At 51.4% G+C, this 17,808-nt stretch overlaps 1 protein-coding gene across 1 annotated transcript in view; it reads left to right on the plus strand.

The window, feature by feature from the left end:
• FRMPD3 (FERM and PDZ domain containing 3) overlaps positions 1-17,808 on the plus strand; it is a 153,314-nt gene that overhangs the window by 62,344 nt on the left and 73,162 nt on the right. Inside the window, exon 2 of the mRNA XM_084639524.1 lies at positions 13,348-13,437. The gene's annotated coding sequence lies outside the window, so the exon portion shown is untranslated. The remainder of the gene's footprint in view (positions 1-13,347; positions 13,438-17,808) is intronic.

The raw sequence follows: 17,808 nt of genomic DNA on the forward strand, positions 1-17,808 counted from the left end.
CCCCATCCCAAGCCAGGCTGGCTCGAGCATAGTGAGGGAGAGCCCTGGCTGAGCCCACATGTGCCTCAGACTAGCATGGCTCAAAGTACGGCCAGAGCGGCAGTATGTGTGAGTGAGGCTAGTATGGAGGTCCTGGCTTTAGCGTGGCAAGAAAGATAGGAGGGTCCTTCTGCTCAGAAACAGTGTCTGCCTAACACTCCCTACCCCAGCTGTCCTTCGTGCTGCCAGGTCAAGCCACGCCCAGCTCCAGGGCTTTATAGGAAAATCCTGTTCTCCCAGCAGCCTCAGCCTTTGTATCTCCAGTAGCGGGCACTCACTCAGGCGCCCAGTCTGTCGTCATCCCACACCAGCTCCATGTGACTCCTTTCATCCAGCACCCAACAGCCATAATCAGCAATCTACGTCCCCTTGGATATCATCAGTGGCACAGAAACTCTGGAATGGGATCTCTTGCTAGCAGCTCATAGGCTATTCCTTCCCAAACCACGATAAATACAAAATGGGGGTCTAACTCCTTTTCTGGTGAAGAGTCTGTAGCTGTCACATGGTGTCTCAGATCCATGTGACTCACATTTCCAGATATAGTTATCTGTTACTTGGCCCAACACCCTTTCCAAGGGCAGTAATATTATAATGCCTTTGGGACTGTCCTACCCCTCCCTAGGGACAGACCTGTCTGTGACAAGGGCTTCCTTCCTGAGACCATCCACATTAGCTTAATGCTGCCAGATCCTGACCCCATGGAAATCAGTGAGATGGTTTTTGGGGCTGATCATGGTCTGGCCCTTTGCAACTGCTCTAGGAGTTCAAGAGGGAGTTAGTCACCCCCATCCCTGCCCAACCTTCCGGGATCACCAGGGAAGCATGGAGAAGAAAGCAAGAGCTGCTTGGCCAGAATTTCCACCCAAGTCCACCCTTGACTCCACCCCAATGCACCAGCCTGCGTAGCTGAATCGACGAATAACGGAGTAATGAGCTGTTACTGGTCAGTGCTGCTAGCAGTTTACAACCATCCAGAAGCAAAGGCGGTTCAGGAACTGTGATTCTGAGATACAGTTCCACCCAGATACGCACCAGCCCTTACACAGGGGTGATAGGGCTAAAAACAAATGATCTCATTAGCCCTTTGTTTGGACCAGACAGCAAAGTAACTGATTCCTTGTATGTATTTGCTGAATGGTAGCATGAATCAAGGGTAGAGGCTAAAGTTTCCCTTAACTGCAGTGACAAGTGTAAGGCGAACCTAATATCGGGCCAGCACAGCTCTGAAGTCAATGGTGGTAACCCTAATTAGCCGAGGATGTGGCATGCAGTGTTTATTTCACATAAAGCCAAAAAGACACGTCGATGCAACACGAAGGTTGCACAGGTTAAAAATCACAGAAGTCAGGAAATGCCAAAGCTGAGAGGTTCAGCAGCAACCTTAACTGAACGACAGCGCAAGGCCGGTACACTTTATGGAATACATTACATGCAAAGCACACACTATGCAGCTAAAATATCAAACGAATAAGCAAGGAAAGTAGATGCAAAGTGGTGCAAAATTGTATTGCTTCTTATCTCTGATAATCCTCTTATGTATTGCTTCTCTTTTATCCCGTGTGTTGTCTTTTGAAGGTACTGATTCAGCCCCCCATTATGGTAATATCTGAAGCCTGGATCTCAAAAGTATGTAGGGCTCTAACTGCCAAGGGTGTTAGGCACTTGTGTACCTGAGAGGCTGTGGGCCTGTGCAAGGTAGGGCAGTGCTGTATTTCCACTCTCAGTGACCTGCCTGTAAGACAGTGAAAGGCAAAGTGCGAGATTCACAAAGGGGACCTAGGCACTGCCACGTTGAGGCCAGCTTTAGGTGACCTACAACCTCATGGAATCCAGAGCCTCGAGCTGGGCCCCACTGTACGTGGGGGCAGGGGAGAGGTCTCAAAATGGGATCCACAGAAGCCAATCGTGGAATGGGGAGCTGCCTACACTAGCCATTAGGACGTGCTGGGGGGGCGGGGAGGTGTTAAGTCAGGAGAGGGCCCTAACCACTGTCTCTGAACATCTCCTGCTGAACTCTTTCCATTCTGTACAAATGACTAAATCACTGGGACAGGGGCCTCCCACACCCTAACCACTGGGCTAGAGGGTCACGTCGAGGGTTCAAATCCCTGCTCCGAATCAGGCAGACGGAGGGTGGAGTTGAACCCCCATCGCTTGTCTGGGTGAGTGCTCTACCCACTGAGCTAAAGGTTGGGGTGGGGCGGCTCCTCCGGCTGTGTCTGTGCAGGGCCTGGTGTGTGGGGAGGTGGCCTTGGAGAGTTTCCACTGGGCACAGGCACTGAGGCTGTGCACATGCTTGCTGGCAGATTTTTATTTATTTATTTATTTTTGTATGCCATGGGGACACTATTGGCAGAAACCTGGGTGCCTAGAGGGTTCGGTGGCAGCTGAACGGGGGGTTCTGAGGATCAGAATTTTGGAGGTAGGCACCTAAAATGGCAGTTAGAGAGAGATCCACAAAGGGATGTAGGCACCTAAGTCACTTGCCCAAGGTCACAGAGGAAGTTTGTGGCAGTTGTGGGGTGGTGGAGAAAGTGCCTTTAAAACAGTGCCTAAAAATCCCACACCGAAGTGTTTGAGTGAGCCCTTGTCAGGCCCTGCTGAAAGTTCCCAGCTCTAGTAGACCATATTTATGGTATTTGTCCTGAAACAGGAACAGCAAAAGAGCGCCAGATCTAGGCCCGCCCCGCACAGGGGCTGCCCCTAGCGCCATTATATATGTGGAGGGGCTGGGATACAGGCTCCACAGAGCCATGGAGGGCTTGGCTACACTTGTGAGTTAGAGCACATTAAAGGAGCCCCGGGCACACTAGCTCACTACCCGTCCACACTGGCAAGGCACATAGAGCGCTCTGACTCGGCTGCTGGTCCGCTCCTGGTACTCCACCTTGGCGAGTGGAATAACGTTTTGTGCACCCCCGGTGGAGTGCTGCAGCACCAGTGTGGACCCCTGGTCTGTTAGTGCGCTCGGATCGGCCTCCGGAAGTGTCCCACAATGCCTGCTCTAGCCACTCTGGTCATCATTTGAACTCTACTGCCCTGCCCTCAGGTGACTAACCGTCAGACCCGCCCTTTAAATTCTCTGGGAATTTTGCAAATCCCCTTCCTGTTTGCTCAGCTAGGCGTGGAGTGCTCTCAGCGAATCTTTCCAGGTGACATTGCCTCCACACGCCAGGAGATCCCCAGTGTGGAACAATGGCGAGGTGCTGGACCTCTTCAGTGTTTGGGGGGAGGAGGAAGCTGTCCAGTCCCAGCTGCGCTCCAGCCGTAGGAATTACGATACCTTCAGGCAGATATCAAGGGCCATGCTGGAAAGGGGCCATGACTGGGATGCACAGCAGTGCAGGGTTAAAGTGAAGGAGCTGTGGAATGCCTACCACAAAGCCCGTGAGACAAGCAGCCGCTCTGGTGCTGCCCCTGCGACCTGCCGTTTCTACAAAGAGCTGGACGCGATACTTGGGGCCGACCCCACCTCCACTCCGAGTACCACCATGGACACTTCAGAGCCCAGTTCAACAAGGCAGGAGGAGGAGGAGCAAAGCGGGAGTGAGGGTGCTGAGGCAGAGGAAGACACCCCGGAATCCCTAGATGCATGCAGCCAGGAGCTGTTCTCAAGCCAGGAGGAAGGTAGCCAGTTGCGGCGGCTGGTGTTTGGGGAAGGACAAACACTAGAGGAGGTTCCCGGTAAGCGGCTTTTATTTTGGGAAGGAAGTTATTCGATGTGGGCTCTTGGGGCTAGGAGGGTTAGGCCTAGATGCAGAATAGGGCATTGATGTGCTCTCTCACATCGCGGTAATCGGCCTCAGTGATCTCTTCAAAGGTCTCAGCCAGAACTTGGGCAATGGCTTGCTCAGGTTTCTCTGGAGTTCTACTGTGGTCCTTGTCCCAGTCAGGCTAACGTGTCCGCGCCACTGTGCCGTGAGGGGAGGAGGACCATTGCTGCACACAGGCAAGCGGCATATGGGCCAGGGTGGAAGCCACATTGCAGTAGAAGACCCTCCCTTGCTTCCCAGGTCACCCTCAGCAGCGAGATATCTTCCAAGACGAACTCCTGTGGAAAATGTGGGGACAGTGTTCAATATAGGGGCCTGGTGCCGAGATTGACTCTCCCCAAGGCACAGAAACCCAGAGGACAGTACAGCCATGAAACAATCAGTCACGCTTGACCCTGTGATTGCTCACCATTTTGGGGCTCCCGTGGGTTATGTGTGCTCGCTTTGGGATGGGCAAATTATGCTATTGTGTAGACTGGGCTTGCCCTTAAGTATGAGGGAATCATTGCTCTGTCTGGTGTGAACAACGCTGCCTCTGTTAAGTGTTGCATTTTGCCTTTACAGATGCAACCTTGAGATCTCAGCCGTCCATGTTATCACCGGCCAAAAGACTCCAAAGAATCAGAAAGAGGCCACGTAGAAGCGAGGAAGACGTGTTGCATGAAGTCATGCAGCGTTCAAGTAATGAAAATCAAAAAGTGCAGGAGTGTCAGGACAGTGAAAGGAGGATCCACCAGCAGAATGAGGAGCGCTGGCACCAAAGCGCGGTGCTCCGGCACCAAAGCACAGATTGGCTGATAAGCATGATGGAGCGCCAAGCGGACTCTATCCAGACGCTCATAGCCATGCAGGCAGAGCACTACTGCGCACACTCGCCCCTCCCCCCCCGACTGCAGCCCTTGTCCCAAAACTCTTTCCCTTGTGTCCCCATGTCACGTCCAACCCACTTTCCCCAACATCTGGGTTCTTACTGCCACCAGCTGCCTCCAACACTTGTAGCTTCACCACCCAGCCCTGAAAACTATGAGCCTTACCCTCTGCACTCAACCCCATCTCCATGCAGTATAGCCATCCTGAAGTGCAGCACTCATTGCACAGCACTCCAGACAGGAAGGCTGAGTATGATAACAGGACATATGCAAATCTGTGATTGTACCGTTCCCCACCCCAACCCCTTGCCCTTTGTTTCCCAAGCAGTTGTGTTTCTTTTCAATAAATGGATTTTTAGGCTTTGAAAACATTCTTTATTATTGCATAAAGTAAAAGATACCTTAGCCCAGGAAAGAAACAGGCACTGCAAGTCAGCACAGCAAACACAGATTCCTACTAACATTGGAACCACTGCACTTCACTCCCGTGCAGGGCACCAGACATTACTGGTGGCTTTCAGCCTCAAATTGCTCCCTCAAGGCATCCCTAATCCTTGTAGCCCCGCGTTGGGCCCCTCTAATAGCCCTGCTCTTTGTCTGTTCAAAGTCAGCCTCCAGGTGTTGAACCTCTGAGTTCCATGCCTGAGTGAATCGTTCACCCTTCCCTTCACAAATGTTATGGCGGGTAAAGCACGCGGATATGACCATGGGGATGCTGTCATCGGCCAGGTCCAGCTTCCCATACAGAGAGCGTCAGCAGCCCTTTAAATGTCCAAAAGCACACTCCAGTGTCATTCTGCACCGGCTTAGCCTGTTGAACCACTCCTTGCTGCTGTCAAGGCTCCCTGTGTAGGGTTTCATGAGCCATTGCATTAAAGGGTAAGTGGGGTCTCCAAGGATCACAATGGGCATTTCGACTTCCCCTACAGTGATCTTCTGGTCTAAGAAAAAGGTCCCGGCTTGCAGCTTCCTGAACAGGCCTGTGTTTCAAAAGATGTGTGCATCATGCACCTTTCCGGGCCAGCCTGTGTTAATGTTTCTGAAAGGCCCACGGTGATCCACAAGAGCTTGGAAGAACCATAGAGAAATACCCCTTCTGATTAATGTACTCGGAGGCTAGGTGGGCTGGTGCCATCTATGTGTGCCATCTATCGCCCCTCCACAGTTAGGGAAACCCATTTGTGCGAAGCCATCCACAAGGTCATGCACGTTACCCAGAGTCACGGTTCTTCTGAGCGATTAATGGCCGTGCAAACTTGCATCAACACGATTCCAGTGGTCGACTTCCCCACTCCAAACTGGTTAGCGACTGATTGGTAGCTGTCTGGAGTTGCCAGCTTCCAGATTGCAATAGCCACCCACTTCTCCACCGTAAGGGCAGCTCTCAATCTCGTGTCCTTGCGCCATAGGGTGGGGACGAGCTCCTCACACAGTCCCATCAAAGTGGCTTTTCTCATCTGAAAGTTCTGCAGCCACTGCTCGTCATCCCAGACTTGCATGACGATGTGATTCCACCACTCGGTGCTTGTTTCCCAAGCCCAAAAGTGGTGTTCCATGGTGGTGAGCACCTCCGAGAATGCCACAAGCAAACTCGTGTCATATGTGTTACTCGAGTCGATGTCGTCGGAGCCTTCACTGTCACTTTGGATCATAAGGAGTAACTCGACTGCCAAACCTGAGATGCTGGCGAGACTCGGTGGTTCACCACCCAGGGGAGGCAGGGAAGTTGCCAGGGTTGGCTCTGGTTTTCAGGGGGGGAGTTCACTGATCTCCATCTCCATAACTGGGAAGTGTCTGTCCTCAGCTGTGCTGCCCTCTGACTGAGAAGGAAATACAGCTGAGTGTTTGAATGGGGGGCTTGGGAATGTGTTGGAAGGGGATATGAAAGGCCCCTGTATGTCTCATGCACTCAGATAAGGAGTTGTGTTTCTCAGGTCTCCACTGACTGTCATGATGGTGACCTCCTGTTGGAGTGGTGACTCTTTGGGGGTGGAGAGCTCTAAGTGGTGGCCCTGCCCAGCGTATCCACTTTGAAATCTCCACACACCTGGGGTTGACTTGGCTCTGTGCCAGCCAAGGCAGGCCACTGAGTGTAGTGCACTTTACTGTGTGCATGTCTCTGGGCTGAGACCTCCATCCTGATCCACTCTGTAGCAGTGATTACGATTCCAGACGCTTCTTGTGAGAGGAGGGATTTGGTCCCTTGTCCCTGGCCACCTCCTCACCCCACTGCTGTGTCAGGTGCTGTCGGCATGTTGTCTGCCTGGCTGTAGCCTTCCTGTCCTTGAGGTGCCTGCGGCAAGGATTGCTGGGGCTGGGGGCTGATTTCGCTTACAGCAGGGTAATTCTGTTGCCTGGAATGGAGCTGTTGTGGATTTATGCTGGTGTAGCTGAGATGAGACTCTAGCTCCTGGCTTTACCTCTGAGCCACTGTGTGAGTTTGGACAAGTCACTCCATCTGTGCTTCAGTGAAGGGGGATTATCAGCTTCCCCACCTGGCCCAGGAGGGAGGGGGGCATAATTCATTAGCATCTGTAAAGAGCTTGGGGATTCTGTGGTCCGAGGCACAGGGTAGTGTGCTAGCTGGGAAGCACTTTTGGATCCTCCGGGATGGAAGGTGCTAGAAGGCTGTGAAGTTTTATCGCAGATCTGGCAATGAGGAAGAGTCTTGCAATTACAGAGCACTTTTCCTTTCGCAGCATCCTGCTGGGGAAGGGACATGTGGATTCTGCCTTTTGCCATCAGCTTTGTTGATTTTTAGGACGTGTAAAATACAGCCAAGGCACGTTCTAGGCACTGTCCATGGCAGCAGGCCCAGAAATGCCAAGTCCGTCTCCATTTGAGCCCGTGTGATGGATCTGGTAATGTTCAGAATCACGGATGGCATGAGGCAAGATGGTTGTTTCTTGCTTGGCATTCAGTATATAGCCTAAAAAGAAAAGGAGTACTTGTGGCACCTCAGAGACTAACCAATTTATTTGAGCATGAGCTTTCGTGAGCTATAGCTCACTTCATCAGATGCATACCGTGGAAACTTCAGAAGACATTACATACACAGAGACCATGAAACAATACCTCCTCCCACCCCACTCTCCTGCTGGTAATAGCTTATCTAAAGTGATCATCAAGTTGGGCCATTTCCAGCACAAATCCAGGTTTTCTCACCCTCCGCCCCCCCTCCCCCCCACAAACTCACTCTCCTGCTGGTAATAGCCCATCCAAAGTGACCACTCTCTTTAAAATGTGTATGATAATCAAGGTGGGCCACCTCCAGCACAAATCCAGGTTTTCTCACCCCCCCACCTCCCTCCAAAAACCACACACACAAACTCACTCTCCTGCTGGTAATAGCTTATCCAAAGCGACCACTCTCCCTACAATGTGCATGATAATCAAGGTGGGCCATTTCCAGGACAAATCCAGGTTTTCTCACCACCACCCCCCACACACAAACAAACTCACTCTCCTGCTGGCAATAGCTCATCCAAACTGACCACTCTCCTTACAATGTGCATGAAAATCAAGGTGGGCCATTTCCAGCATAAATCCAAGTTTAACCCTCCAATGCATTATTAAGGATCTACAACCTATCCTGAAGGATGACCCAACACTCTCACAAATCTTGGGAGACAGGCCAGTCCTTGCCTACAGACAGCCCCGCAACCTGAAGCAAATACTCACCAACAACCACATACCGCACAACAGAACCACTAGCCCAGGAACCTATCCTTGCAACAAAGCCCGTTGCCAACTGTGCCCACATATCTATTCAGGGGACACCATCACAGGGCCTAATAACATCAGCCACACTATCAGAGGCTTGTTCACCTGCACGTCCACCAATGTGATATATGCCGTCATGTGCCAGCGATGCCCCTCTGCCATGTACATTGGTCAAACTGGACAATCTCTACGTAAAGGAGTGAATGGACACAAATCAGATGTCGAGAATTGTGACATTCATGGACCAGTCGGAGAACGCTTCAATCTCTCTGGTCACGCAATCACAGACATGAAGGTCGCTATCTTACAACAAAAAAACTTCAAATCCAGACTCCAGCGAGAAACTGCTGAATTGGAATTCATTTGCAAATTGGATACTATTAATTTAGGCTTAAATAGAGACTGGGAGTGGCTAAGTCATTATGCAAGGTAGCCTATTTCCCCTTGTTTTTTTCTAACCCCCCCCCCCCACGTTCTGGTTAAACTTGGATTTATGCTGGAAATGGCCCACCTTGATTATCATGCACATTGTAGAGAGAGTGGTCGCTTTGGATAAGCTATTACCAGCAGGAGAGTGAGTCTGTGTGTGTGGTTTTTGGAGAGGGGTGGGGGGGGGGGTGAGAACCTGGATTTGTGCTGGAGGTGGCCCACCTTGATTATCATACACATTTTAAAGAGAGTGGTCACTTTGGATGGGCTATTACCAGCAGGAGAGTGAGTTTGTGTGTGGGGGTGCGGAGGGTGAGAAAACCTGGATTTGTGCTGGAAATGGCCCAACTTGATGACCACTTTAGATAAGCTATTACCAGCAGGAGAGTGGGGTGGGAGGAGGTATTGTTTCATGGTCTCTGTGTATATAATGTCTTCTGCAGTTTCCACGGTATGCATCCGATGAAGTGAGCTATAGCTCACGAAAGCTCATGCTCAAATAAATTGGTTAGTCTCTAAGGTGCCACAAGTACTCCTTTTCTTTTTGCGAATACAGACTAACACGGCTGTTACTCTGAAACCTGTCAGTATATAGCCTTGCACTCTCCCTCATGGTCCTGTACCAGCTGTGGACTGGCTACAGAGCTTGCTTATACACACCAGATGTGTTAAGTGTAAGATCCTTTAATGCTCTGCCAGGTATGGATGGGTTGTTTTTTTAAATCAAAGCAATTTAAATCACAAGTTTAAACCATGACTTAAATCAGCAAGCAGGAAGCCTTGATTTAAATAATTTATTTTAATCATGTTTTGCATTTGTACTTAATTATTTTCCTAAAGAATGGTTGATTCTGACTAGCTGGTGACCATTAAAACATGTTGTTTGCAACTAAAAATAGTCCTTTACCCTAAATATGGTGCTTCTTTTTGCTAGCCAGGAGGAGACACTGTAGCAATTATATAGCTTACCTTCATTTAGATTCTGAATTTTTGAATTTTTTTATGTTAGAAAATGGTGAATGATGCATTTCTCATTTACTAGATGATTCAGTTTTTACTTGGGATTTGTGTCAAGCTCTGTTTGGGTGGAAATTCAAAGTCAATTAAAAATACACCAAAAATAGCATCTCAAGGTAGTTTTATTCAATTAAAACTATTAAGTGCTGGATACATAAGAGGGGGAAAAAATTATCAAAACAAGTTTTTGTTTTCCATTTAAAACTAATTGATTTATTAAACAAAGGAAGTACTATCTGTAGTGAATGAATTGAACAGATTGTTTCTGGTGACCCTGTCCTTCAGGATTTTAGAACTAATAGATCTCTTCCTCTCACAGCTAGTTGTTTATAGAATGGAAGAGGACAACAAGCTTTCCTCCTTTTTCAATTCATAGTTGGTTTAAAAGAACTAATCATTCATCTGAACTAGCTGAATAAACTGAAATTAAGAAACTATTCTCTCTGCACCTGCAGAAGAGGCTATTGTTCTCAAAAGCTGGTTTAGCACTTCAAAAAACTGGTTCCAGGGACATACCCAGTGACTTCCCCCAGTCCAGTGGTCTGGCTTTCTTTAAAACTTAGCAGCAAGCATGTAGTGGTTAATAGTATTTTTTGTAATTAATTTAAATTATTGTAATAGATTATAATAAATTTAGGCTTTAACAGAGGTTGCCATATTTTTAAATTTAATTTTAAAGAGGTTTATTATAAAAAAACCCCAAACCCTATGTTTAATTACCTTTTTAACTCATGGGGTTTATATTCTCCTGATAGAAGAGGTTTGGGGCACATCTGGTGGTTACTGGGCAGGAACTGCCAATGTTTCCAGCTTTCCCAGCCATGCCCAGGGCTGCATTCCCCAGTGCCTTCAGGCTCAAAACTTTGCATGCTCTGCTGTCCCACCCTGAGCACTGCAGCTTCTGGCATCTTCTGGCTGCTGCAGGGATCAGAGCTGCAGCTGCTCCAGCTGTTCTCTGCACAGAGCTTCAGATCCTGGGCTGCCCTGGTTAGTGCAAGAGCAAAACTGCAGCCATCGCAGCGGCTCCCTTCCCAATGCTGCGGGGCCCTGGTGTTACAAGCAGGATGTGGGTCTGGAGTGCTTAGAGCACTCCAGCTAGTCTCTACGACCTTCAGCTGTCCCAGACCCAGAGCAGCAGCTCTTCACCATGCTGACCTCTGTGAAGCTGGCGTGGTAGTAGGGTCACTACTGACTTGCATTCATGAGCAGGGATGATGGGTTTTTTCAGTTATATTTCACATGGCCAAGGACTGCAGCCTGAGGGTTTGGAGCAGTGATTCGTACACACTGGACAAAGCTCGATCCATCTGAGGTACCCAGCCGCACCAATCCTGCGGTATTTCTTCCTGGCTCTTCCCCCATTAGGTCTGGGCTCTGGAGACTGGGATAATGTGTGAGGAGGTGATGGCCTGCCCTAAATCTCTCACCCTCCCCCTGCCAGAGAGAAAAGTGCTTGTTGTAGAGCACAACATCAAGCCAGTTACAAATATTTACCTTGTGTCAGTGCCCCACTGAAGCCCTCTAGGGGCTCTTAGCGGTGTGAGCTTCCCCATGGCAGTGCCCTGGCATAGCTAGCTAGGGGGCCCCCGCGGTGTGAGCTTCCCTGCGGCAGAGCCCTGACAGAGCTGACTCGGGGCCCCTGGCGGTGTGAGCTTCCCCATGGCAGTGCCCTGGCATAGCTAGCTAGGGGGCCCCCGCGGTGTGAGCTTCCCTGCGGCAGAGCCCTGACAGAGCTGACTCGGGGCCCCTGGCGGTGTGAGCTTCCCCATGGCAGTGCCCTGGCATAGCTAGCTAGGGGGCCCCCGCGGTGTGAGCTTCCCTGCGGCAGAGCCCTGACAGAGCTGACTCGGGGCCCCTGGCGGTGTGAGCTTCCCTGTGGCAGTGCCCCACTGAAGCCGGCTAGGCAGTGCCCTGTCGGAGCATTGTGAGCTGCCTCACAGTTATAGCAGTGCCTGTCATGCAGTGTGACCTTCCCCGCAGCAGTGGCCTCTGCTCCTTCCAGCCGCTCCTTTTCCACTCTTGTAATGGGAGATGTTGCTTTAAGCAGCCCAGTGCCTCCCCCCATAAGCTGCTGCTCATGTCTTCATTGGCAGTGCGGTCCCGTAGCCCCACGGAGGAAGGGCTTTCCTCACCTCCCACTGCGTAAAGATCTCCTGAGTGGAAAGCTGCTGCCAGCACCTGCTCCAGGGTGGTGTGTCCCAGGACGGGTACAGTGCAGGCAGCAGCACTGCAAGTCTCTCCCTGCCTTGGCTTGGAGGGATCCTATAGGGCAGGGGTGGGCAAACTTTTTGGCCTGAGGATCACATCAGGGTTGTGCAACTGTATGGATGGCCTGGTAGGGAAGGCTGTCTCCCCCCAAACAGCCTGGCCCCTGCCCCCTATCCACCTACTCCCACTTCCTGCTCCACTCAGAACCCCTGACCCATCCAAACCCCCCTGCTCCTTCACCCCTGACCGCCCCCTCCCAGGACCCCCCGGGACCCCACCCCATCCAACCCCCCCTCCTCCCCACTCCTTGTCCCCAGACTGCCACGACTCCTATCCACACCCCTGACCCTAACTGCCCCCTGGGACCCCACCCCCTATCCAACTCCCCCTGCTCCCCATCCCTTGACTGCCCCTCCCAGAACCTCTGCCCCATCCAACCGCCCCTTGCTCCCGTCCCCGACTGCCCTTCGGGACCCCCTGCCCCTTATCCAACCCCCCCGCTCCCCGCCCCCTTACCATGCTGGAGCCAGCCACGCTGCCGTGCTGCCCGACAGGAGTGGCGGGCCAAAGCGCTGCCTGCATGGCGGCATTGCTGCAGGGGAGAGGGGGCAGCAGGGAAGGGCTGGGGGCTAGACTCCCTGTCTGGAACCTCAGGGGCCGGGCAGGACGGTCCCGCGGGACGGACATGGCACGCGGGCTGTAGTTTGCCCACTTCTGCCATAGGGGGTGCCAGGGCAGGTCAGTCTCCACGACCCTTTCGCTCATTGGCCTTTGTGCTGCTGCCCCCTGCCCACATGGGGCTGCGTTGAGACCTACCAACTCAAGTTCACATTGCCATCGAACAGCCATGGCTTTTGGTCCTTGCCCCCCCCGGGCTGAATTCAAATCTTCAGCCCAGAGGGCAAAGTCTCTGACTGAGCCATTCCAGCCCCGGCTTTTAATGCACCTCTTGTTAGAACAAGCCCAAACCCACCCCCCATTGGGGAAACAGAGCAGCAGAAACAATTTGAAGGGGACACCTGCTCCACAAGCCTACAGTGTGAGTCCTGGGGTCTAGCTGCCAGCCCCACCTAGAAACTGGTGAGCTGCAGGTCACTGCTCCTTGGTGGGTATAATGTACTAGCTCCCGGTGTCGGCTTCTTGATCTGAGAGCGAGCGAGAGGCGGCTGTGTTTACCAGCTCGCTCCCTGCCGTGGTTCTGGGGCTGAGCCAGCCGGCTTCTTTAAGATTCTGGTCACAGCAGGTGCTGATTTTCTAAGGCTGGGGTGATCTTTCTCTTTCTACAGACGCCGTGGTCCGTCCGTGCTGGGCAAAGAGAGGGGACAGAGGAAGAGGTCAAGTATCCCGCCAGCCGCCTCGGCTGTAGGGAGCAGACAGTGAGTATCATGCACCACGAAGCAGCTCGTAAGTAGACAAGACTCTCTTGGCTTTTATTATATTTGGCTTTGTTTTGGAAATATTTCCATCTCCGCTGAGCCCAGGGGAGGGGCTGGGGCTAGGGCTGGGGGAGACCTGGCAGCAGTGATGGCTAGAATGTTGCAGTGAGATACCCTGTGTCCCTTCTCCGCTGTGTGTGTGTTTGTCGCGCAGGCAGATCGGTGGCAGCTCTCGATCTCTTTTAAAGCACTACTAGTCCCTGTTCATTAGAGTCAGATTTATTGGAGTCACAGAGAGGGGGAGAGAGAGAGGGAGAAGCTAAATCAAGTCCTTAATGAAATGGTCGGCCACTTAACCTGTCAGCATTACAGAGACTCCAAAATGCTGAAGGGGGAAAAGGAGCAGAGGGAATCAAATGCCGATTTTGCCTCCTGCTCATTGCAAGAAGGGTGCTGGGAGGAGGGAGTGAGCTGTTTGTCTTTCTGAGGCTTGGTATTGTCCATACCTGCTCCCGCAAGGCACCTAGCTTTGCCCCACTCGAGACCTCCCTGTTTGAATCAAGGATGGGATTTCATTCCCCATGCCCAGTCAGTCCTGGGCTTCCCTTCATGGCTCCATCAGGAGACCTCATTCTGTTCCAGAGGCAGGGGGAATTCAGGCTGTCAAAGTGTCCCCTTTAGGCCTTTCTCGCTCTGCAAGGGTGAGAGGAATTTGGGCTCAGGGACCATTCAGTCCTAGGATTCCCCAGCTAGTTCCATGGTAATCCATCCCCCTGCTTTCTGTTTGTGTATGGAACGGAAGGGTAAGCCTTTTAGGCATAACGGCTCTAATTTATAATTCATAATTTAGCTCTAAGGGTTTCACTCTCATCCGGTGCTTCTGTACATCTAACTATGGAGAACAAAAAACCTGAAACCTCTCCAAATCTGAGAAGAAATGCAGGGAGCCTCCAGCATTGATAGGAAAACATTGATTGGAAGGATCTGCAAATCGGGCAAGCCCCCTTCTCCGAGAGGCATTCAGACGGGTTTCATTGGATACAGACAGAGCCCCTGTACCCGCGCACACACATGGTGTTAAGCTCATACCCCCACCCCTTGCACACATATGCCCAGGGCTCTTACAAATATATCCATGCACATGAGCACCCTGCATGGAGTCTTTGATATGCTTCTGCATAGAGATACTGATCCCTAGAATACAGTCATGCCCAGGGTCCTTGGATACATGCATGCACGAGAGTGTCCCTGCCCCACACAGACAGTTCTGTAGCATGTGAACATACAACCCATGTGCTATAACACACACGCACCAATGGGCAGGCTGGTCTAACACACACAGATACAAACATCTGTTCAGGGGACAGAGCACTGGGCTGGGACTCTGGAGACCTGGGTCTATTCTCAGTTCTGCCACTGAGCTGCTGGGTGACCTTAGGCAAGTCCCTGCCCCTCTCTGTGCCTCAGTTTCCCCTCCCACCTTTTCTCTGTCTCTGTTTGGAGTGCTGACTCTTCAGGGCAAGAGCTGTCTCTTCCTATGTGCAAATACATAGTGTCTGGCCCAGTGGGGTGTTGATCTCAGGTGAGGGTCTCTTGGTGCTCCTATAATCCCGGTAGTAGTAATGTAGTCAGGTGTGCAGTCCCCTGGGGCAGACATACTCATGCATGGGCATGTGATCCCCAGCACAGCCACCCCGAGCTGTGAGCATTGCAGACTTGCCCGTGATGTTGGCCCCAGGCAGGAGATGATGTTTCAATGAGATGTGATGCTGCTCACAGTGTTATTAAGATGCTGCTCACTCTCTCTGGCCATCGCTTCCTTTCCGTGGACCTGCTGCTCCGCTTGAAGCAGGTTCGTTAGTGTTATGCTGTCCTAGAGAAGGGTGAGATGCTGGCTGGCAAAGGGAAGTAGTAAAGCATGACCAAGAGTTAGGAAGGGGCGAGAACTAGGCTCTGACTAGCTTGGCAAACTGGCATGGGGATGGGCTTACTGAGATGAATGCAGGCCAGGAAGCAGTGACTGAAGGTCATTCCCATTTGCTGTCCATTTGGTGCTTTATGTGTGATAAGTTTGGTGGATCTCAGTCAAGTCTCTAGGAAGACACCTGGCCTCGTCACTAACACCCTCAGTACAGTGGGCACTGACTGGCTTCCTTGTCAGTCTCACGGAATGGCCAGTGACTGAGTGGGCCCTGGAGACTGAGCTCCCCTCTCAGCCGTCAAGGGGGCACATTGGCATGCCCGTGGGGGGAATGCTTATCCTGCGGCTGCAGCTGGGCAGGAGATTAAAAAGAGCCGCAGTCGCTCCCTGCTGGCTGCCTCTCTGCTGCAGGCAGCTGGCTCCCGCTGCACCAGCCACCAGAGCTGTGCTTTCTACAGCAGGGCAGAAGTGGTTAGAGAGCTGGGAGCCAGCCGCTTGTAGCCGTTGCCTGCCACACAGTCCTGGCCCATCAGCAGGGATGGACAGCACGTTGTTCGGCTGGGTTCCAACGTGTGGCCAAACCATGGCTGCTGGAAGGTATTGCCTTTACCAGTGCTAGAGTCGCCAAAGAAGGGAACCTACCATTCCATGAGATGAGGATTCCTGTGGTGACTGCTACACGCGCCGGAGCAAAGAATCACAGAGCTTGTGGCCGGGCAGCATTCAATCCACCAGCCTACTCTCCAAAAACACAGCCCCTCCCACGTCCCCTTAATAGACACCACTACCCCAGAGCCATAAGGCAATTTCCAGTCCTAAGTGATGTTATAATTAAACTGGTTTCAGAGTAACAGCTGTGTTAGTCTGTATTCGCAAAAAGAAAAGGAGTACTTGTGGCACCTTAGAGACTAACCAATTTATTAGAGCATAAGCTTTCGTGAGCTACAGCTCACTTCATCGGATGCAGTGAGCTGTAGCTCACGAAAGCTTATGCTCAAATAAATTGGTTAGTCTCTAAGGTGCCACAAGTACTCCTTTTCTTTTTATAATTAAACTACCACTAGAGGGCATTTCACACTGTGGTTTAGTTTGTCAAGTATTTACTACTGTGGGTGCCTACCTGAGAGGCCGCGGCCCCTTCTCCTGGTGAATAAATCTGGGGGCTGGGTCGTTTATCAAAATGAGAGGTTATTTTTGTGCCTGTTACTTCATTCATTATGTTCCTGCTGTAGAATCATAGACTATCAGGGTTGGAAGGGACCTCAGGAGGTCATCTAGTCCAACCCCCTGCTCAAAGCAGGACCAATCCCCAACTAAATCATCCCAGCCAGGGCTTTGTCAAGACTGACCTTAAAAACCTCCAAGGAAGGAGATTCCACCACCTCCCTAGGTAACCCATTCCAGTGTTTCACCACCCTCCTAGTGAAAAAGTTTTTCCTAATATCCAACATAAACCTCCCCCACTGCAACTTGAGACCATTACTCCTTGTTCTGTCATCTGCTACCACAGAGAACAGTTTAGATCCATCCTCTTTGGAACCCCCTTTCAGGTAGTTGAAAGCAGCTATCAAATCCCCAATCATTCTTCTCTTCCGCAGACTAAACAATCCCAGTTCCCTCAGCCCTTCCTCATTAGTCATGTGTTCCAGTCCCCTAATTATTTTTGTTGCCCTCCGCTGGACATTTTCCAATTTTTCCACATCCTTCTTGTAGTGTGGGGCCCAAAACTGGACACAGTACTCCAGATGAGGCCTCACCAATGTCGAATAGAGGGGAACGATCACGTCCCTCGATCTGCTGGCAGTGCCCCTACTTATATATCCCAAAATGCCATTGGCCTTCTTGGCAACAAGGGCACACTGTTGACTCATATCCAGCTTCTCGTCCACTGTAACCCCTAGGTCCTTTTCTGCAGAACTGCTGCCTAGCCATTCGGTCTGTAGCCGTGCATGGGATTCTTCCGTTCTAAGTGCAGGACTCTGCACTTGTCCTTGTTGAACCTCATCAGATTTCTTTTGGTCCAATCCTCTAATTTGTCTAGGTCCCTCTGTGTCCTATCCCGACCCTCCAGCGTATCTACCACTCCTCCCAGTTTAGTGTACTTGCTCTTGGTTAAAGCTCTGTTCCTCTGGGAATGCATGCAGCACTTTAGAAGGGGGGCTGGCTTCTCCTCACTGTGTGGACGGCCTCAGGAGCTAGAGTTCCCAAAGAACCCAGTCCCCAGCATGCACAGCGCTTGAGACTCTGGCTACTTGTTCAGGTGCCTAGATGGCAGTGGAGGTCCCCTGAAAATCTGCCCTGCCAGATAGCTGTCTGTTAGGCCGGTACTGGAGGCTGGTGCTTTAGAATCCATCTTTTTTTCTCCTCAGTGCATATATTTGGGGAGGGACGATGGGGGAGGATATAGGACAAGGGAGCTAAAAAGAGGACTTGGGAGTCAGCCGTGGCTG

The sequence above is a fragment of the Lepidochelys olivacea genome (genome assembly GCF_965140295.1).
Source record: "Lepidochelys olivacea isolate rLepOli2 genome assembly, chromosome: 9".
NCBI lineage: Eukaryota > Metazoa > Chordata > Testudines > Cheloniidae > Lepidochelys > Lepidochelys olivacea.